This window comes from Trichechus manatus, unplaced genomic scaffold (assembly GCF_000243295.1).
Source record: "Trichechus manatus latirostris isolate Lorelei unplaced genomic scaffold, TriManLat1.0 scaffold00121, whole genome shotgun sequence".
Lineage (NCBI taxonomy): Eukaryota > Metazoa > Chordata > Mammalia > Sirenia > Trichechidae > Trichechus > Trichechus manatus.
In genome coordinates, this window is record NW_004444057.1 from 3,193,035 (window position 1) to 3,216,871 (window position 23,837).

The window sequence follows — 23,837 nt, forward strand, 5'->3', positions numbered from 1 at the left end:
TTTAAAAAAAAAAAAAAAATTACTGTCAGAAAACAAAAGAAAAAGGATAAAAGTATGTTAATGCCCTAGTTTTGCTGGACGTTTCAATAAAAACTACAAGAAGAAAAGTCTAAACTAAAAACAAAGTTTTTTGGTTTTTCCTTTTCAAGAAAATAAAAAGCAGTTTGAATTCTCTTCCCAGAATGTTTTGGGGATCATATATATTATAATATCATTTTGATATGTCATTGATTATTATGATCATGAAGATAAGATACAAATATAACCTACTAAGCCAAAAAACTCATTGCTGTCAAATCGATTCCGACTCATAGCGACCCTAAAGGACAGAGTAGAACTGCCCCATAGGGTTTCCAAGGAGTGGCTGGCAGATTCAAATTGCCGACCTTTTGGTTAGCAGCCCAAGTTTTAACCACTGTGCCACCAGGGATCCAGTAACCTACTTGTAGGATGCAAACAAATATTGTTAATTTTGAAAAATAACATTTTTTAAACTATAAAGTATTCCATGGATTTACTTATATAGCTTTTCATAGACTAGCTCTACTTAATGATTAACACCTAAGTTTGTATTATAGGATAACAATAAAACAATCAGGCTCTTTTTGCCCTATTTGATAGGGAAAAACATTGCCATTTGTGGAGAATTACTGGAGTACCATGAGTAATTTTTTTTTCAACACACATCTAACTTCTTTTTATTCATTCTTTTTTTTTTTTTATCGTACTTTAGATGAAGGTTTACAGAACAAACTAGTTTCTCATTAAACAGTCAGTACACGTATTGTTTTATGACATTGGTTAACAAAACCACAACAAGTCAACACTCTCCCTTCTCAATCTTGAGTTCCCTATTACCAGCTTTCCTGTCCGTTCCTGCCTTCTAGTCCTTGTCCCTGGGCTATTGTGCCCCTTTAGTCTCATTTTGTTTTAGGGGCTGTCTAGTCTTTAGCTGAAGGGTGAACCTCGGGCGTGACTTCATTACTGAGCTAAAAGGGTGTCCAGGGGCCATACTCTCCGAGTTTCTCCTGTCTCTATCAGGCCAGTAGGTCTGGTCTTCTTTTGAGTTAGAACTTATTTCTACATTTTTCTCCAGCTCTGTCCAGGACCCTCTATTGTGATCCATGTCAGAGCAGTTCAGTGGTGGTAGCCAGGCACCATCTAGTTGTACTGCACTCAGTCTGGTGGAGGTCATGGTAGATGTGGTCCATTAGTCCTTTGGACTAATCTTTTCCTTGTATCCTGTTCTTTTCATTCTCCCTTGCTCCCGAAGGGGTGAGACCAGTGGAGTATCTTAGATGGCCTCTAATAGGCTTTTCAGACCCCAGAGACTACTTACCAAAGTAGAATGTAGAATATTTTCTTTATAAACTATGTTATGCCAATTGAGCTAGATGTTCCCTGAGACCATGGTCCCCACAAACCTCAGCCCAATGATTCAGGGAGTTTGGATGTGTCTATGGAGCTTCCGTGTCCTTGCTTTGTATGAGTTGTGCTGGCTTCCCCAGTATTGTGTACTGTCTTACCCTTCACCAAACTTACCACTTATCTATTGTCTATTTACTGTTTTTCCATCCCCACCGCTCCCCTCCCTCTTAACCATCAAAGATTGTTCCTTTTGGTGTGTAAACCTTTTCATGAGTTTTTACAGTAGTGGTCCCATACAATATTTGTCCTTTTGTGATTGACTTACTTCACTCAGCATTAGGCCCTCAAGATTCATCCATGTTATGAGATGCTACCCATATTCATCATTGTTCTTTATTGTTGCGTAATACTCCATTGTGTGTATGTACCATAGTTTGTTTATCCATTCATCTGTTGATGGGCATCTAGGTTGTTTCCATCTTTTTGCTATTGTGAACAATGATGCAATGAACATGGGTGCGCATATATCTATTCATGTGACGACACTTATTTCTCTAGGATATATTTCTAGGAGTGGGATTTCTGGATCATATGGTATTTCTATTTTTAGCATTCTAAGTAAGCACCATATCATTTTCCAAAATGGTTGTACCATTTTGCATTCCCACCAGCAGTGCATAAGAGTTCCAATCTCTCTGCAGCCTCTCCAACATTGGTTATTTCCAGTTTTTCTGATTTGTGCCAGTAATGCCAGGGTGAGAGGGTATCTCATTGTGTTTTTGATTTGCATTTCCCTAATGGCTAGTGATCACGAGCATTTCCTCGTGTCTGTTGGCCACTTGAATGTCTTCTTTGGTGAAGTGTCCATTTCCTTTGTCCATTTTTTAATTGGATTATTTGTCTTTTTCTTGTAGAGGTGGTAGATTTTCTTGTAGATTTTAGAGATTAGACTTTTGTCTGATTTGTTAACAGCCAAATTTTTTTTCCCAGTCTCTAGGTTCTCTTTTTACTGTTTTGGTGAAGTCTTTTGATGAGCTTAAGTGTTTAATTTTTAGAATATCCCAGTTATTAAGCTTATCTTCTGGAGTTTTCATGTTATTGGTTATGGTTTGTATCCTGTTAATGCCATGTATTAGGACCTCTAGTGCTGATCCTATTTTTTCTTCTATGAACTTTATAGCTTTTGGCTTTATACTTAGGTCTTTGATCCATTTTGAATTAGTTTTTGTATATGGTATGAGGTATGGGTCCTGTTTCATTTTTTTGCAGATGGACATCCAGTTTTGCCAGCACCATTTGTTAAAAAGATTGTCTTTTTCCCATCTGACAGACTTTGAGCACTTGTCAAAGATCAGGTGACTGTTGGTGGATGGATTTACATCTGGGTTCTCAATTCTGTTCCCTTGGTCAATTTATCTGTCGTTGTACCAGTACCAGGCTGTTTTGACTACTATAGTTGTGTAATAGGTTCTGAGGTCAGGTAGTGAGAGTCCTCCTAATTTATTCTTCTTCTTCTATAGTGCTTTACTTATCCGGGGCTTCTTCCCTTTCCATATCAAGTTAATGATTAGTTTTTCCATTTCTTTAAAGAATGTTGTTGGTATTTGGATCGGGGTTGCATTGTATTTGTAAATCACTTTGGGTAAAATTGTCATTTTCACAACGTTGAGTCTACCTATCTATGAGCATGGTATGTTTTTCCATATATGTAGATTTCTTTTGGTTTCTTGTAGTAGTGTTTTGTAGTTTTCTTTGAATAGGTCTTTTACATCCCTGGTTAGATTTATTTGTAAGTATTTTTTTTTAAGGGTATTATAAATGGTATTGTTTTCCTGATTTCCTTTTCATTGTTCTCTTTATTTGTATATAGGAATCCAAATGATTTTTGTATGTTTATCTTGTAACCACTACTCTGCTGAATCTATTAGTTCCAGTAGTTCTCTCATGGAGTCTTTTGGGTTTTCTATATATATTATCATATCATCTGCAAATAGGGACAGTATTACTTCTTCATTACCAATTTGTATGCCCTTTATGTCTTTTTCTTGCCTTATTGCTGTAGCTAGGACTGCCAGCACAATGTGAAATAGGAGTGGTGATAAAGGACATCCTTGACTTGTTTCTGTTCTCAAGGGGAATGATTTCGAGCTCTCTCGTAAGAATGATGTTGGCTGTTGATTTTGTACAGATGCCCTTTATTATGCTGAAGAATTTCCCTTCTATACCTATTTTATTGAGAGTTTTTATCAGAAATGGGTGTTGGACTTTGTTGAATGTCTTTTCTGCATCGATTGAGATGATCATGTGATTCTTTTCTTGCCTTTTATTTATGTGGTAGATTACCTTGATTGATTTTCTAATGTTGGACTATCCATGCATACCTGGTATGAATCCTACTTGGTCATGGTGTATTATTTTTTTGATATGATGCTAAATTCTATTGGCTAAAATTTTGTTGAGAATTTTTGTGTCTATGTTCATGAGAGATATTGGTCTCTAATTTTCATTTTTTGTGGTGTCTTTGACTGGTTTTGGTATCAGGGTTATGCTGGCTTCATAGAGTGAATTCAGAAGTGTCACTTCCTTTTCTATGTTCTGAAATAGTTTGAGTAGTACTAATGTAAGCTCTGCTCTGGATGTTTGATAGAATTCTCTAGTTAAGCCATCTGGGCCAGGGCTTTTTGTTGTTGTTGTTCATTGTTGTACTTTAAGTGAAGGTTTACATTTCAACTTAGTCTCTTATACAAAAATGTATACATACATTGTTATGTGACCCTAATTGCTCTCCATATACTCTGACAGCACACTCCTCCTTTCCACCCCTGATTTCTCATGTCAATTTAATCAGCTCCTAACCTTCTCTGCCTTCTCATCTCACCTCTGGACAGAAGCTGCCTGTTTAGTCTCATGTATCCACTTGAGCTAAGGAGCACACTCTTCACGAGTATCATTTTATGTCTCACAGTCCAGTCCAATCTTTGTCTGAAGAGTTAGCCTCGGGAAGGGTTTTAGCTCTGGGCTGATAGAGAGTCCAGGAGCCATGCTTTCCAGGGTTCCTCCAGTCTCAGTCAGACCATTAAGTCTGGTCTTTTTACTAGAATTTGAGTTCTGCACCCCACCTTTCTCCTGCTCCATCAGGGACTCTCTGTTGTGTTCCTTGTCAGGGTGGTCATTGGTGGTAGCCGGGCACCATCTAGTTCTCTGGTCTCAGGCTAATGGAGTCTCTGGTTTATGTGGCCCTTTCTGTCTCTTGGGCTAATGCTTTCCTTGTGTCTATGGTGTTCTTCATTCTCCTTTACTCCAGGTAGGTTGGGACCAATTGATGCATCTTAGATGGCCACTTGCAAGCTTTTAAGACCCCAGACACCACTCACCAAAGTAGGATGCAGAACATTTTCTTAATAAACTTTGTTATGCCAATTGACCTAGATGTCCCCTGAAAGCATGGTCTCCATAACCCTAACCCTACTACTCTGTCCCTCAAAGTGTTTGACTATATTCAGGAAACTTCTTAGCTTTGGTTTAGTCCAGTTGTGCTGACATCCCCTGCAGTGTGTGCTGTTCTTCCCTTCACCTAAAATAATTCTTATGTACTATCTAGTTAGTAAATAACCCTCAGCCTCCCTCCCCACCCTTGTAACCATCAAAGACTGTTTTCTTCTGTGTTTAAACCTTTTCTTGAGTTCTTATAATAGTGGTCTTATAAAATACTTGTTGTTCTGTGACTGACTAAATTCACTCAGCACAATCACTTGCAGCTTCCTCCATGTTATAAGATGTTTCATGGCTTCATCGTTGTTCTTTATCATTGCATAATATTCCATTGTGCAGATACACCATAATTTGTTTATCCATTCTTCCGTTGATGGGCACCTAGGTTGTTTCCATCTTTTTGCTATTCTGAACAGTGCTGCAATGAACATGGGTGTGCTTATATCTATTCGTGTGATGCCTCTTATTTCTCTAGGTTATATTCCAAGTAGCAGGATAGCTGGATCGTATGATACTTCTATTTCTAGCTTTTTAAGGAAGCGCCAAATTAATTTCCAAAGTGGTTGTACCACTGTACGTTCTCACTAACAGTGCATAAGTGTTCCAGTCTCTCCACACCCTCTCCAGAATTTAATATTTTGTGTTTTTTGGATTAATGCTAGCCTTGTTGGGGTAAGATGGTATCTCATTGTAGTTTTGATCTGCATTTCTGTAACGGCTAATGATCGTGAGCATTTCTTCATGTTTCTTTGGGGTTCGATGGGCATCTTGGATAGACAGCTTCTCATCTTTCATGATATCAGGGTAGTTTTCTGCCAACAAATCTTCAACAATTCTCTTGTATTTTCTGTTATCCCCCCTTGTTCTGGTACTCTAATCACTCATAGGTTAATCCTCTTGATAGAATCCCACATAATTCTTAGTGTTTCCTCATTTTCTTAAATCCTTTTATCTGATATTTTCCTCAGATAAGTTGGTGTCAAGTGCTTTATCATCAGTCTCACTAATTCTGACTTCCATTGCCTCAGTTCTGCTCCTATGACTTTCTATTGAGTTGTCTAATTCTGAAATTTTATTGTGAATCTTCTGGATTTCTGATTGCTGTCTCTCTATGGATTTTTGCAGCCTGTTAATTTTGTCATTATGCTCTTCTCTAATCTTCTTAATTTCCTCTATTGTATGTTCTGTGTTTTGCTTAATTTCCTTCCTAATCTCTTGAACAGTTCTGTATATTAATCTTTTGTATTCTGCCTCTGGTAATTCCACGAAATTTTCTTCCTCTGGAAAAATTCTAGATTCTTTATTTTGGGAGCTTGCTGAAGCCATCATGGACTGCCTCTTTATGTGATCTGATATTGACTGTTGTCTCTGAGCCATCAATAAGTTATTATATTTATTTATTTTATGTTTGCTTACTGTGTCCTAGATTCTTGTTTTGTTTTGATATGCCCAAATAGGCTGCTTGTGTGAGCTAGCCCAGTCACCAGCACCTCTGAAGCTCCAATGTCCTGCCCCCATGTGGCCAGACCTGGCACTAATGCTATGTGAGCCCAGGAGTCTGCCCCCTCCTCCTGTATGGATTCAGCTCAGGTGTCCAGGTAGTCATCCACCAAGTGTGTGGTGCAGGCTCTCACCTACAGTTCTAGACAGGCATCGGTAATTGGTGTAGGCACAGGCATCTGGCTGTAGCAAGGGGACACATGCTGAGCAAGTCAGGGGGCTGACGGCCACTCCCAAGTGTCCAGGACGAAAGCATGTCCCTGTTCCCTAGAGCGCATAGATGGGTGGGTTTTGCCGCCAGGCTATGAGCACCCAATGCTGTTGGCTGTAAGGACTGGGGGTGCCTCTTATTCTTGGGCCCCTGTTGCAGGTGACTAGGTGGTGTGGGTGGAGCCACCAGTCCTCTGGCCCCTGATATGGGCAGGTGAAGACCCTGCTTAATGGGCAGAGCAATGTCAAATGTCAAGAACTTGCCACTTCACAGCTGAAACAGTTGAAGTTAGACTTCAAGTATATACCCTGTTGTATTGCGGTAACGAGGGTCTAAGCTGTTGAAATGGGCCGGCACAAGTCTATGCAGGGGGAAAGGCACTCCAAGTCCATGGATCCCCTCTGCCTGTGCCTAGGCAAACGAGCTGTACCTACCCTGAGTTCCTGGCTTAGGGGAGCTGGCAGATTATTTTTTCCCATTTGTTAATTTGTTCATTCTCCAAGGCTGGAAGAATGTCTCAGGGTGCATGATAGGTCCTACTTCTGGCCCAGGGGACTCGGCAATTGCTGAAGTCATTCCAGGATCCAGTGCAGAGCAGGGAGCAGAGAGGTAAATGAGAGAGAAGTTTTTCCCTAAGGTGGATGTTTTCAGTCCACGTGGTAGGCCAAATGCAAGTACTTATCTTTTGCCAATCAAGGGCTACTTCTCACTGGTTCTGGATGACTGAATAGACTCTTAGCTGCTGGGTCTCTCCTGGCATAGAAAATGCCTCCTGAGTGCCGCTGCTTGCCTGCCTCACCGCTCACCCGAGCTGAACTGAGCTGAAGGGCTCAGGCTCTCGCCAGGTCAGGTCTGGCAACTCCTCGCTGCTTCCGAACTGTTTCTCCCTCCGTCTGCCACTCAGTCAGTTCCTCATCTTTGCCTTTTATGTTCAGGGCTCCTAGATTGTCATATATAATCAATTTACTTGTTTTTTCAGGTCTTTCTTATAAGAGGGAACACCAGAAGTGTCTGACTACTCCGCCATTTTGGCCCCACCTCCAGGGCTTGTTTTTTGTTGGAATTCTTTTTTATTACCTTTTCAATCTCTTCTCTTGTTATGCATCTGTTCAGATTTTCAATATCATTTTGTGTTAGTTTGGGTAGGTAGTGTATTTCTAGAAATTTGTCCATTTCCTCTAGACTTTCAAATTTTTTGGAGTACAGTTTTTCATAATACTCTGTTATGATCCTTTTTATTTCAGTCAGGTCTGTTATAATGTCCCCCATTTCATTTCTTTTTGGGTTATTTGCATCTTCTCTTGTTTTATTTTTGTCACTTTGTCCAGTGGTTTGTTGATTTTGTTGATACTTTCAAAGAACTAACTTTTGGTTTTGTTGATTCTTTCTATTGTTTTTTTATTCTCTATGTCCTTTATTTCTGCTCTAATCTTTATTACTTCCTTTCTTCTAGTGGCTGTGGGCTTTTTTATACTGTCTGTTTGTTCTAGTTGTGTAGCTAATGTTTTGATTTTGTCCCTTCTTTTTTTGACGTGTGCATCTATTGCTATAAATTGACCTCTGAGCGCTGCCTTTGCTGTATCCCAAATGTTTTAGTATGATGTGTTTTCATTCTTGTTTGATTATAGGAATTTTTTTGATTCCATCTCTGATTTCTTCTATTACCCAATGGTTTTTAAGAAAGGTGTTGTTCAGTTTCCATGTAATTGATTTTTTTCCTTGCTCTTTCTGTTGTTAATTTCTACCTTGATGGCATGTGTTCAGAGAAGATACTTTGTATTACCTCATTGTTTTGGATTTTGTTAAGGGTTCTGTGGCCTAAGATGTGGTCTATTCTGGAGAATGTTCCATGTGCGTTGGAAAAGAATGTGTACTTTGCAGCTGTTGAGCAGAGTGTTCTATATATGTCTATGAGGTCAAGTTGGCTGATTGTGCCCTTTAGGTCTTCTGTATCTTTGTTGAGTTTCTTTCTAGATGTTCTGTCTTTTATCGAGAGTGGTGTATTGAAGTCTCCTACTATTTTTGTGGAACTGTCAGCTTCTCTTTTCAGTGCTATTAGAGTTTGTTTTATGTATTTTGGAGCACTGTCATTGGGTGCATAGATTTTTATTATGGTTATTCTTCATGATGGATCATCCCTTTAATCATTATATAGTGCCCCTGTTTGTCTTTTATGGTGGATTTTGTTTTAAAGTCTATTTTATCTGAGATTAGTATTGCCACTCTTCCTCTTTTTTGGTGGCTGTTTGCTTGATATATTTTTTCCGTCCTTTGATTTTTAATAAATTTACATCTTTGTTTCTAAGTTATATCTTTTGAAGACAGCATATTGATGGATCCTGTTTTTTCATCCATTCTGTCACACTCTGTCTCTTCATGGGGGCATTTAGGCCATTTACCTTCAGTGTAATTATTGATAGGTTTGAGTTTATTGCTGTCATTTTGCAGTTTTTTGTTGTTGTTGTTGCTGATGTTTTCTTTGTTCCTTTTACCCATGAGTAATTTTGAGCAGATTATACTTATATTTTTATTTATTTATGTGTCATAAACAAGCCAGGATGGAGATATATTACTGAGGATAAACTAGGTAAAGCCGTGATAACAAACAACTCCAAGATTTTCAGTGATGTAAAAACTTTTATTATTGCTCATACAATACCCACTGTGACTCCAGGAGAGTTTCCAGGGCAACTGACCCCCATTCAGTGACTCAGTCACCTAGGCTCATGAGGATTCCACTTTATTGTAACTGTACCATCTGAGGCTTGGGACAACTGCGATTATATACTTCAGTTTAGGAGTGGCAGACATCATTTCTTTTTGCAAGCCATTGGCCAGAACTAGTCACATGACAGGGAGAATGAGGTGTGACTCTCCCTTATACTCCAAGAGTCTAGAAAAGTGGATATGAGTAAGTAGTGAAAGTCTCTAGCACAGAAAAATCTAGTGGTTTAAGATGTCATTACTCTCCTTAGAAAATTCACAGCATGTAATTAGTACCTTTCCTATCACATTCAAAATTCATTTCGTATTCTATTTGTAGGCTTGTTTATTTCACTCTTGATGGATTGTGAGATCTTCAAGATTAGGAAACACATTTGGCTCATCTCTTATACCCACTGACATTGCATATAGTGGATACTCTAAAAATATCAATTTAATTAAACCAGTCTCTTCTTTCTGAGATAATTATGAAGGTTTCCTTGCAACTTCTTGGTCCAGATATCAAGTCTGCCTGTACAGACAGAAGTTATGGGTAAGTGTAGAAGTTGGTGGCCTAGCTGAATGGCATCAATAAGTACTAAGCATATTTTCTAATTAAGATATTAAACTTCCCTTCCTTTTCCTGCCAGAAAAGTAAAAAATTATAAGTTTTAAGAAAGAGATGCTGTGTGATACTATGAAAATAACAACGTACTAGAGTCTGGAAAATTGAATTCTTGTCCTGGCTCTGTCCTTAACTTGCTATGGGGCATGTGTATTCACATGAACTCACTCAGCCTCAGTTTCTTCATATATAGAGTGACTGAGCTGGCGCACTGAGGTCCCTCCAGCTTAGACATGCAATATTCTAAGAACTGTGCAACCTGAAGGAATTTTTAGGTATTTTTTTCAGGAAATTTTCAAGCAGTGTTTGTTAATAGGATTGGGCTGAAAAAAATTATGAAATAGGTAAAGTAAATCTTTGATATCCTACCATTCATTCCTTCCTATGACCCTTTTTCATTTCAGTACCTTTCTCATCATGGTCCTTGGTTACTCAGCATCCTCTTCTCCCCCATTAATGTTTAGCTGAAATTTCACTATCCTGAATTCACATCAAAGCTTATTGTTTCTATTGTGTTCCCCACACGCCCTTTCCCCCATTGTATGTGGCATTAATGGTAGCAGTTCCCTGCATCCCACTCTGGAAGCTAAAGGCACCCGATGCTCCCTTCAGCTGAAGAGTGGCAGCCAGCCTAGGGGTACAGAACTCAGACTCAGCCAATAAGATGCTCCTGCCCAGGGCTTTGAATCCTGGCCTTATAACACCAAAGCAAAAGCACCACTCAAGTTCATTTACAGCAACCGAGGTGATAGAAACCTCCTCATTAATCAGGAGAAGAATGGGGTTCTTCAGTAGCAGAGGCCCTGGCCTATATATAGTACTGGGGGTAGTTACATCAGGGTCAGGCTGCTTCTGGTAAAATTTGGTTCCAGTGTTTCCTGATTCTTGATCCTCTTGGCTTCTGTCCATTTTCCAAAGTCTGGTCCTTCAATCTCCTATCAGTCTGAAGCATCCAAGAGTTTTGCAATAAATTCATCTATTTGTTTAAGACCACTGGAGATCATTTTTGTTTCTCACAACTAAAAGATTCCTAACTGATTCAGAGGTTATGCCTGATAATGAGTTAGTTTGTTACTCTACCTGGAAAATATTTGAGTTTTTAACAGAGATCACCTGTTTTGACCCCTAACGTGTCTAAATCATTTTACTGTTTACACAGTGTCAACAAATATATTGTCCCATTTGGTCTTCCCATTAATCCTGGAGGGGCATAAGATCTAAAAATATAAATACTGTCAACTTCAGGATGGTGAATTAAGGTTCTAAGAGAGTAATTGACTTGATCAAGTCAACAAAGTATTACTAAATAGGTTAGAATTCATACCCAAGACTTTGCAGTCCAAATCCAGGCCTTTTTTCACTGTACCATTCTGTTCTCCTTCAAAGGAGTGGCTTTAATTGCATCAGCCCAGTGTGAAAAAGGCTGTTTTTACCAGAAGCTGGAAAAGAATCCCCCTAAAATTTTCCCCTAAAGAATTGGCCTCTTGCTTGTATGGACTCAAATAACCACAAGCTTTATTCAATTCTAGTTCTGCTACATTGCCATGATTGTCACTGGCTCTCTGGCATGGTATAAATAACCCCTCAGAAGAAAAGCAGGTCCATGATAATTAACAGTCTGTGGGGCAGTTCTATTCTGCCCTATAGGGTTGCTGTGAGTCATAATGGACTTGATGGCACTCAACATAACAACAACATGTGGTGTAAGCATAGCCAAAGAAGACAAATGAATATACTGATTTTTCCCACTTAAAGAACTACAAAACTTTCCTTTTTATATTTGTGCATGTAACTCCTTCTTTGTCATTGCCATATGTTTTCCCCACTGTTTTGACTTCTCTTGAACCTGGATGGAGTATGAATTCTAGGAGAATAAACTCTCCAAATGCAATCAAAGAACCTTAATCTGTTTTCTAAATTTCCATCTGCCTGAAATCTGCTCTGCACACCCTGTTCTATCCTAAACATCTATTTGGAGTCTTTGATTCTTAACGGAATAAATAGGACTTGAAAGCTCTGATGTCTTGGCAAAGAGAGAATAGAGGAAAATAGTTACACTACCTATGCAATTCTGAGGAACCAGTTCAAGGGCCAGTCCCCCAGCTGCAAGCAGCTTATGAGGGTCAGACCAAACCTGGGACTTAGGGGTTTGTTAAGCTAGTAAATAAGTATTAGGGATGACTTAAGGTGACTGTGGCTATAAGGTGGGATGCCAGGAGCTGGAGTGACAGCAAGGGTACCAGAATTACAGGCATATTTCCATGACTTTTCATACACAAGTGAGTCACTAGAATTTGAAAGCATGGATGTATTTTACTTATTAGAAGAAGGAGTAACCCTAAGGAGACTGTCCTTGGAAATTAAAGAGGGCATAACTACCATGTGGGAGTCACCTAAGAAGTATGAAGAAAAAGAGACTAGTGATATGCAACTCAAGTTCTTTTTCCAGTTCGCTATGTACAGGGGACAACTCTTGTGAAACTTCACAAAGGATAGAGGTTTACTCTGTCATCTACTGGTGTCTGTTTTATGAAAAACCCCTCTTTGCTTTCTATGATAACTAGGGACCAGAAACTTAAAATGAATATGGCTAATGATAAAAAACTTAACATGAATATGGGTTTAGTTAATAAGGATGTGTAAACATCCATATCTTTTTCTTATAATCTTACAAGATTGAGATCTTACAAGAATGAGATCTCAGAAAATAAAGAAAAGGTGGTGACAGTTAGAAAAAAAAGGGTGGGCAGGACACATCCCTGGGGCCAGCAGTAAGAATGGAATAAAGATAGAGAAAGGAAGTCTAAGTGTGACCGTTGAAGAAGCCTACAAGAATTCTGCCATCAAGTCTTTCCAATGAGATTGACTGTATCAGTCAGAGTTTTTTGTTGCAGGCAACAGAATCCATTGTAAATAATATAAAGAGAAGGGGGATTATCATGGGATGTAACATAGGTCACAAAATAATGGGACAAGTTGAAAGAACAGATTCTAGACTGAACTTTCAGAAAGAGCTTCTAGAGCCACTCCAGAGAACCGACATTTTAAGGGATCTGTTGATAGTATGGGCCCTGTTGCAATTGGGAAGTATTGAATCAAGAAACCTCTTCTGCAGCTGCCAACTCCAGAGCCACACTACCTCTGTCCTTGCCAAAAGTTTAGAACTTCTTGCATATAGCCACCACCTCTTGCTCTTTTCCTTCTTCCAAATCTCATGTGAATGTGTTCACTTGGAGAATAGAGGTCAGAGTAACCCTTAATTCAAAAGGAATCTGTTAAGTGTAGTTTCTAGCTTTCTAGGCTTTATAGTCTGGGAAGACATGCTAGAAGGAATAGAGCTCAAGTGGTATGATCTCCGGGATCTGCTACATTGACCCTCTGTTATTCGTGCTTGTTGGTCTCTAAACAAAAAGCAAGACTGTGAGAGTATTTGCTTGCTGGAAAGTAATGTGTTTGTTTGTTCTTGGAAAATTACAACCCAGGCCTGAAGTTGATTTCCTCCCAACCATGCAAATCAGGCTCCTATTGGAACTTCCCTTTGTCTTCAGGCAAAGACCATGAGGAAAACTGGCAAGAAAAATAAGCTCTGGAAGAAAACAGAAAGCCTTGCCCAGGAACTGTCCTTTTCCTAAATTTTCTGGAGGTGTGGATTGGCATAAAGAAAGGAAGAGAAAAATTTCACAAGTTCATAAAACAAATTACTTTAAATATTCAAGGAATAGTCAAATCTTGAATCCCAGGGGCAAAACTTTTAAATAGATGTTTTGAGAGTTTGGAAACAAAGCCACCCAAACGGCAAGATTCCCTTTAAGTCCATTAAAATACGTGTGGAGTATCTGGGGGTTGCAAATGGGAGGAAAGCTTGGTGACAGAGGAACAATAAAACTATGAAGGGAAGAAGCTGAGCTTACATGTTTTGTTCTCAATCTAGACTCAGGTATTTGGCGTCTTCTCTGACTGAGGTGTAATCTTCAAAATGTAAAACCATCAAAAAAACCAAACCCGTTGCTATCAGATCGATTGATTGTGACTCACAGCAACTCTACAGGACAGAGACGAACTGCCCCATAGGGCTTCCAAGAAGCACCTGGTGAATTCAAACTGCTGACCTCTTAGTTAGCAGCCATAGCTCTTAACCACTACGTCACCAGGGTTTCCAGAAAACCATCACAACACTGTGTATACACAAAGCTAACTAGCTAGTTATTTTACTTTCGTTTCTCCTTTCCCCATCCCTGTTTTCCTACATAAAGCTTGTTTGTTACTTGACTTAGTTCTGATTACAAACAATGGGCTCAAACATAGCAACGACTATGAGGATGGTCCAGGACCAGGCAGTGTTTCGTTCTATTATACACAGGTGTGGCTATGAGTCAAAACCGACTCGATGGCACCTAACAACAGCAAAGACCTTCAGCAAAGACATAGATCTTAGTATTAAATTTCATGAAAATTGATAACAACATTGGATATTGCTATTTCTAAGGAAAGAGGTACACGTGACTCTGAACATTGCCCTGTCCCTTCAAATATAATTGACCTCTCGTTAATCATGCTTGTTAGTCATTAAACCAAAGTTATCATAATGTAGTATGATTGTTAATTGGAAACTAGAATCCCAAACTAAAGCTGCTTCATCTTTAAAAATCATGAGAATCCAGATATAAATCAAGCCCCCACTGGAACCTGCTATGGATAACCATGAAATTCAAAACCACTTTGCCATCCTAGAATAACATTTGGCCCACTTTTTATTAAAAATGATCACAGGAAAGTTTACTTCCCCTTTGAAAGGCTGAGTCCTCCTGTTCACAGAAAGATTCCAGGAACACAATTGCAATTTTGAAATGAGAAAATCTATTGCACATTGTGTTCATCTCTTCCTGGAGTTTGGTTGATCTAAAAATTCAAGGAACTTGAGCAAAATAGTTGGTATTGTTGGATCTTCAAAGGGCTGGTCAGACCCACTTATACTGTTTCTCTTCATTTAACCTCAGTGTGACTACTCCATTTAGAAAAAGCACCAAGACTTTGACATTGACTGAGCCTAAACACACCAGTTCCTGAAAGCTTTATGCCATTACAACTGAACGGTATGAGGCAGTGCACAACTTTTCCCCATTACAAACATGAAGGGATGATTCCCTTCCTTACCACAGGAACTGTCTGAGTTTCACTTCTGCCATGACTCACTCCACAGGAGATAACAAAGGAGCAAAGATGAAATGGTAACTTCCTTTGCAGAGCTAGTACTCCTAACTGCAACTTAGAAAGCTTCTGGTGGGGCCATCTTGGCCTCCCTCTCAGGATCGCTCCTTCGTATTTTTACTGTGCATTAGTTTTGTCTTCTTTGTCTTGCCTCTTCAGTTTCTGTGGATCTCCAGGTGGCCAACCACCTGCTCAGACTTTATAGATACCTGCTTTACTTTCCCTTTGATATCTAGTTTCTCCTAATGGCAAACTGCTAGACTGTTTCCAGAAACCCTTGTTCCAAGCCCTGCTAACAATTTATACTCCTTATTCACTCACCTGTCCCCTAGCCCTCCAGTTCTACTTCGACGATAAGCCTTCTCCTCTCATCTTCAGTCCCACTCCTAACTATTCTAACATGCCAACCCTCCAACCCCTATCATGCCAACACAGTCCAGCCTTGGTCTCTCAATGAGAATTAAAATCCCCATCTACTTTCAAAATTTCTTTAAATGACTCTTCATCTTATCTAACCCCCACATTTTCCCCTGACTTAAGGATATGACCATATGCTAAAAAGAGTTTATGCTATTTCTGCACTGAACACCTGGTGATGAATACAAGTAAAATCAAATATAGCTATGAACTGGATGCTCACCACATCCACAAATATTGTTGTTGTTGTTGTTAGGTGCCATCCAGTCGGTTCCAACTCATAGTGACACTATGTACAACAGAATGAAACATTGCCTGCTGCTGCACCATTCCCACAATCATTGTTATGCTTGAACCTATTGTTGCAGCCACTGTGTCAATCCATCTCGTTGAGAGTCTTCCTCTTTCTCGCTGGCCCTCTACTTTACCAAGCATGATGTCCTTCTCCAGGGAATGATCCCTACTGATAACATGTCCAAAGCATGTGAGACATGGTCTTGCCATCCTTGCTTCTAAGGAGCTTTCTGGTTGTACTTCTTCCAAGACAGATTTGTTCGTTCTTTTGGCAGTCCATGGTATATTCGATATTCTTTGCCAACTCCACGATTCAAGGGCTTCAATGCATCTTCTGTCTTCCTTATTCATCGTCCAGCTTTCGCATGCATATGAGGCAACTGAAAACACCATAGCTTGGATCAGGCACACCTTAGTCTTCATGGTGACATCTTTGCTTTTCAACATTTTAAACAAGTTTTTTGCAACAGATTTGTCCAATGCAATGCGTCTTTTGATTTCATCACTGCTGCTTCCATGGTTGCTGACTGTAGATCCAAGTAAAATGAAATCCTTGACAACTTCAATCTCTTCTCCATTTATCATGATGTTGCTTCTTGGTCCAGTTGTGAGGATTTCTGTTTTCTTTATGTTGAGGTATAATCCATACTGAAGGTTGTGGTCTTTCATCCTCATCAGTAAGTGCTTCAAGTCCTTTTCGCTTTCAGCAAGCAGGGTTGTGTCATCTGCACAACGCAGGTCATTAATGAGTCTTCCTCCAATCCTGATGCCATGTTCTTCTTCATATAGTCCAGCTTCTCAAGTTATTTGTTCAGCATATAGATTGAATAAGTATGGTGAAAGGACACAACCCTAATGAACACCTTTCCTGACTTTAAACCATGCAGTATTCCCTTGTTCTGTTCAAACAATTGTCTCTTGATCTACATACAGGTTCCTCATGAGCACAATTAAGTGTTCTGGAATTCCCATTCTTTGCAATGTTATCCATAATTTCCTATGATCCACACAGTTGAATTCCTTTGCATAGTCAATAAAACACAGGTAAACATCTTTCTGGTATTCTCTGCTTTCAGCCAGGATCCTTCTGACGTCAGCAATGATATCCCTGGTTCCGCGTCCTCTTCTGAATCTGGCTTGAATTTCTGGCAGTTCTCTGTTGATCTACTGCTGCAGCCGTTTTTGAATGATCTTCCGCAAAATTTTACTTGTGTTTGATATTGTTTGATAATCTCTGCATTCGGTTGGATCACCTATTTTGGGAATAGGCATAAATACTGATCTCTTCCAGTCAGTTGGCCAGGTAGCTGTCTTCCAAATTTCTTGACATAGATGAGTGAGCACTTCCAGTGCTGCATCCATTTGTTGAAACATCTCAATTGGTATTCTATCAATCCCTGGAGCTTTGTTTTTTGCCAACGCCTTCAGTGCAGCTTGGACTTCTTCCTTCAGTACCATTGCTTCCTGATCATATGCTACTTACTGAAATGGTTGAACGTCAACCAATTCTTTTTGGTATAATGACTGTGTATTCCTTGCATCTTCTTTTAATGCATCCTGTGTCATTTAATACTTTCCCCATAGAATCTTCAATATTGCAGCTTGAGACTTGAATTTTTTCTTCAGTTCTTTCAGCTTGAGAAATGCCAAGCATGTTCTTCCCTTTTGGTTGTCTATCTAAAAGTCTTTGCACATGTCGTTATAATACTTTACTTTGTCTTCTCCAGCCACCCTTTGAAATCTTCTGTTCAGCTCTTTTACTTCATGATTTCTTCCTATTGCTTTAGCTACTCAACATTCAAGAGCAAATTTCAGAGTCTTTTGTGACATCCATTCTGGTCTTTTCTTTCTTTCCTGTCTTTTTAACGACCTCTTGCTTTTTTCATGTATGATGTCCTTGATGTATTCCACAACTCGTCTGGTCTTTGGTCATTAGTGTTCAATGTGCCAAATCTATTTTTGAGATGGTCTCTAAATTCCGGTGGGACATGCTCAAGGTTGTACTTTGGCTTTCGGGAATTGTTCTAATTTTCTTCAGTTTCAACTTGAATTTGCATATGAGTAATTGATGATCTGTTCCACAGTTGGTCCCTGGCCTTGTTCTGAGTAATGATATTGAGCTTTTCCATCTTCTCTTTCCACGTATGTAGTCAATTTGATTCCTGTGTATTCCATCTGGTGAGGCCCACATGTATAGTTGCCATTTATGTTGTTGAAAAAAGGTATTTGCAATGAAGAAGTCGTTGGTCTTGCAAATTCTATCATGCGGTCTCCAGCATCGTTTCTATCACCAAGGCCATATTTTCGAACTGCCAGGGTTTCTTCTTTGTCTCCAACTTTCGCATTCCAATCATCAGTAATTATCAATGCATCTTGATTGCATGTTTGATCAATTTCAGACTGCAGAAGTTGGTAAAAATCTTCAATTTCTTCATCTTTGGCCTCAGTGGTTGGTAAGTAAATTTGAATAATAGTGATCTTAACTGATCTTCCTTCTAGGCATATGGATATTATCCTATCAGTGACCGCATTGTACTTCAGGATGGATCTTGAAATGTTCTTTTTGATGATGAATGCAACACCATTCCTCTTCAATTTGTCATTCCTGGCATAGTAGACCATATGATTTTCTGATTCAAAATGGCCAATACCAGCTCTTTTCAGTTCACTAATGCCTAGGATATTGATGTTTATGCGTTCCATCTCATTTTTGACAATTTTCAGTTTTCCTAGATTTATACTTCTTACTTTCCATGTTCCGATTATTAATGAATGTTTGCAGCTGTTTTTTCTCATTTTGAGTCATGCCACATCAGCAAATGAAGGTCCCAAAAGCTTGACTGCATCCACATCATTAAGGTTGACTCTACTTTGAGGAGGCAGCTCTTCCCCAGTCGCTGATATTGATAGCTCCAATGAATCTCCTTGATTACTTGTGCTTTAAGGATTCAGCAATTTGAGGAAATATGACTTCAGATGTTTTTCCTTGTTTATACTACTACCAAAATTTAAAAAGTCATTCTGAAGTTTATGCATGAGACTAGAAACTACTACAACCTACTTTTATGTCACCTGGCCTCACCTAACTGTAAGGGAAGCTGAGATATGTAGTGTGTGTGGGTAGCCATTGTGCAGCTTCTATTACTGTGAAAATAATGGAAAAGTGATTTCGGTGAGCAGCTAGCAGTCTCCTCCACAACTTGTTAATGAGTTGGTACCTAAATATGTCAGCAATTCTTATTTCTCTATACTAATTCCACAGGGTTACAAATTAGAAATTGTCATTATACAAAATCACCCTATTCCTTATGCAATAGATGGAGTTTTAATTTTTTTTTTTTTTTTTTCTTTTTGGCCAATTTTCTTTTCACTGCATTTGCCAGTGGGGTTTGGAGACACTACATGGCCTTGAAGCCCCACATTTTCTACCCCACTGAAAAATAGCTTTTAAAACCAATGGAATTTCAAAGTGTCCTACAGGCAGTAAGATTTTTAGCCTTCCATTCCATTTTTACACATAAAAAGGCAACTTGCAAAATGGCAGCTCAAATTTATTTCAAGACAGTGATGATTACATTAAACATCTGAGGCTGTACTGGGTCTCAGCAGCCGAGATTTCAAAATTCATCTTCTGCATATGAACATTAGCCTCTTTTCTCCCTGACTCTAAAAACAAAGTCTTTTGAAGGGAAATTTGGAGAACTTGGAAAGCTTTTTTGTCTTTCTATCTCAGACCAATCCCAGTGTTTTATAGCATCTCATGTGCTAACTCAGCTGTACAAATATTGGAACACGCTAAGGATTAAGAAATCAGGTTGGAGACAATCTCTAGCACCATGCAGTATTTATTGCCAGGCAGCTTATATCAAATGTGCCAGTGAAAAAAGTGCCAGCACATCTATTATAGAAAACAAATCCTGGAAGAGAGATTAGGGGGGCAGGGCAGGAACAGAGACATTGCCAATATTGTAAATAGCTCCTTGTGATACACAGTGCTCTTATACCAATAGAAAAGGAGTGATGTTGATGGTTCCATAAAAGCAGCAGCATTCAGAAGTAAGTCTGAAATGGAGAAACTGCTGGGGCAAAAATGATCTCATAACCGTTTGGTAAATCTCCAAAGCACCTGTTTCAGAGGGTCTCATCATTTAGTAGAGAATGCCTACAGCCATCCCAGGAGAATGTTCCTGAGGTCTGTTCATCACACTCCCTAGAAATCCATTTTGAGATGAGTCAACTTTAGAAGTGTACAGCATTCTTGCCCCCAAAAAGTTTCAAAGTAACACTATAAATTCAAAAACATTTGATTTTGAGATGCAGTTTATAGGATGATTAGCAATTGATGATGAGCAATTGATGAGCAGGAAAACTACACTCAATGATCTGCTCACCTCAAGACCCTGGGAACTTTCCTACCAACCTGGCCTGGGTTGGAGAGAAGACCAAGCAATGACTGGGACTGAATTTTCTGCTAGTCACAAGGGGTAAGAGTCCAGCGACAGATTTCATTAAATTCAGAAAAACAAGTTAGCATAACATTTCTTATACATCTGTGTCTGGAAATAAGATTCATACCCACAGTGATAGAAACCAAAAACCCAAACCCACTGCTGTTAAGTCAATTTTGACTCTTTGCAACCCTATAGGACAGAGTAGAACTGCCCTATAGGGTTTCCAAGGCTGTAATCTTTATGGAAGCTGATTACCACATCTTTCTCCAGATGAGTGGCTGGTGGGTTTGAATCATCGACCTTTTGGCTAGCAGCCAAGCCCTTTAACCACTGCGCCACCAGGGCTAGAAACCAAACTATGGAATATCATTAGTACCTTTATGAGCTCCTTTTGCCTTGCATTCATGTAGCACTTTCACGTTTTCAAAATGATTTTACCGAAATTATCAAAGTAACTTTTCCATGTGACCAAAGGCAAAAGAATTTCCCAAAATGCATCAAGCCAGGTAGGGGAAGAGTCATGCCTGGCATGAAAGCTGCCACTCCTTTAGGTGAACAAAGGCAATTTTCAAAGCATCCACCCAAGCAAGTATAATCAACAGAACTGCCAATTCCAGATTCAAGTGTGTATCTTCTAAGCTATGGGAGGTCATGGCTATCACTGCTCTTCTTCATTAATGGTTCTCAAAACGTTCTCTGAGTAGTTCTAGGCTCCCACGGAGTTGCCTTGGGGAAAGGCCTGGGGGTACAGAAGAGGTCCTAGAGGCCTGACTGTCCCTTCCCATCTAGACTATAAATGCTTTTCTAAGTTGGGTTCTGACTATGGCATGTGGTTCATGTGGTTTCATTTGAAGAAAAGTTCAGCTGTTCAAAGAGAATTTTAAAGCACTTTTAGAGACTGTTACCCAAAAAAAGAATTTCTTCCAAACACGCCCATCTCTGGTGGCCCCGAAAATGACAAAGGAGTCACGAGAAGACCACTTCAGAGACTGCCAAGCAATCGTGTTCACACTCAGTGGCATTCACACTTTTAGCTTAACGCCGTTCATTTTTACTTGTCTTTATATTCAGATTTCCATTCTGGTTGCATGTACAAATGTCAAACAGTAATAAGGATTTCATCTAAAATGAAATATTTTTTGTTTGAAAATCCATAAGATGCTTTGACAGAAGGAGAGTGGGGCTTGTACCAATTTAGTGAGAATCTAATGTGTTATATACATTTATCTTGGTGTGTACATAAGCTTCGAAAAGAGGAGAATCCCATCTGTCTGTCTAACAGATTAGGGGAGACAGATTTAAATGCTGGTTTCCATCATTCTTATTTAATAAGCAAGAAGAAGCAATTTGAAAAGTCTAAGGCGCTTTCTATATTACATGGAGGTTAAATGCATTCTCTGTTCTAGTCACACTGCTCTCTCCTTTCAACATACCATGAACAAATTTGCTAAAATACACTCATCTTCCTTTAAGTCTAGTGTTGTTTATTTTTGCCAGTAATGTCAGGCTATTCTGCAAGGCCTCGTCCATGCACAAAGTGGAGAAAGGAGTTTGTAAAAATTCAATTTACAGAAGCCCAAGTTTTCTGATTTCCCTCCCAGAAAAAAAAATTCAAAGGGAAAAGAAAAGTCAGTAAGCTATTTAGACTTTAGCACTAGCTGAGAACCTAAAAGGTGTACTGGAAAATGCAGACCCTTCCTGGACACACAGATCTCGTGTACAATGGGAAGGTGCCAACCCCCTTCTGTACACTTTCTCAGAGCCTTCTCTGTGTTACGTGATTCCAAGGCTGCTTTCTCATGTGTTCTCTGATCCAGGAAATGGCTCCACTAATCCCCTAATTTCTCAAGCCGCAAAACTCAGAATGCCTCATTGTGAGGGTTAATTTTATGTATCAACTTGGCTAGGAAATGGTGCCCAGTTATTTGGTCAGATATTAGTCTAGGTAGTGCTATGCAGTATTTACATATGATTAGCATTTAAATCTGTTGGCCTTAAGTAAAGTGACCTTATAGGACAGACTAGAACTGCCCCATAGTGTTTCCAAAGCTATAATCTTTACTGAAGCAGACTGCCACATCTTTCTCCTGTGGAGTAGCTGTTGAGTTCAAACCAACAACCTTTCAGTGAGCAGCTGACAGCTTAACCACTGAGCCACCAGATCTAAGTAAAGCAAATTATCCTCCCATAATGGGGGTGGGTCTCCTCTACTCAATTAAGGCATTAAGAGCAAAACTAGAAGTTTACTAAAGGAGGATTATGCCTCTAGACTATAAATAAACATCTTGCCAGAATTTCCCTCTCTCCTACTGCCTGACCTACCAATTTCGGGACACAATCACATGAGCCAATTTCTCAAAATCAGTCTCTCTCTCTCTCACTACCACCCCTCCATTCAATTAATCACCATGTCCTGTTCTATTTTCCTGCATAAATATCTTTCAAATTATTTTATACCTCACCCCCGTCACCACTGCCCTCCAAGAGGCTTTGTCCTTTATTAAATAAATTATTGGGACAGGCTTGTAATTAACCTTCTTACTCTTAATCTCCCCTCCTTCCAGTCCATACTCTGCTCTTAATACAATGTGATCTTTCTAAATCCCAAATCTGATCAGACCTCTGGTTATACTCTTTCAGAGACATCCCATTGCCTTCAGGATAAAGTTCAAAGTCCTTACCACTACACACAAAGTGGTCTGATTCTTGCCTACCTTTCTAATCTTAGGTCTTGTAATCCCCACACTTATATTTCCGGTGACAGAGTCAAGCTCTCCACTCCATGAATCAGCCTCATCTGTCACACCTTTGGGCATGTTCACTCTTCACTCTAATAGGAAAGACCTTCTCTGCTTTGACCACCTGGCAGGCTTTTTTCCTCATCCTCCAAGGCTCACTTCAAATGTCACCTCCCCTGAGAAGTGCCTTCATATCCTTATACATACCTCTTTTTGAACACTTGTCCCAATGCACTGGATCTATTTGTTGATATGTCTGTCTTCCCACTACTTCATGATCCCCTCCAGGGCAGAGATTATGACATCACCAGTATATTCTTAGTGCTAACCGGCATAAATACTTAATATAAACAGTTAATTGTCTGTAGAATTTTTTACTAGTCTGTTGTTGTTAGTTGCCATTGAGTCAGTTATGACTTATAGTGACCTTATGCATAACAGAACGAAACACTGCAGGGTCCTGTACCACCCTCACAATTGTTGTTATGCTTGAGCCCATTGTTTCAGCCACTGTGTCAATCATCTCCTTGAGGGTCATCTGCTTTTTCTCTGACCATTTACTTTACCAAGCATGATGTCCTCCTCCAGGTACTGCTCCCTTCTGATAACATGTCAAAAGTATGGGAGATGAAGTCTTGCCATCCTTGCTTCTAATGAGCATTCTGTCTGTACTTCTTCCAAGACAGATTTGTTCATTCTTCTAGTAGTCCATGGTATATTCAATATTCTTCGCCAACACTAAAATTCAAATGCATCAATTCTTCTTCCGTCTTCCTTATTCTTTGTCCAGCTTTTGCATGAAAGTGAGGCTACTGAAAACGCCATGGTTT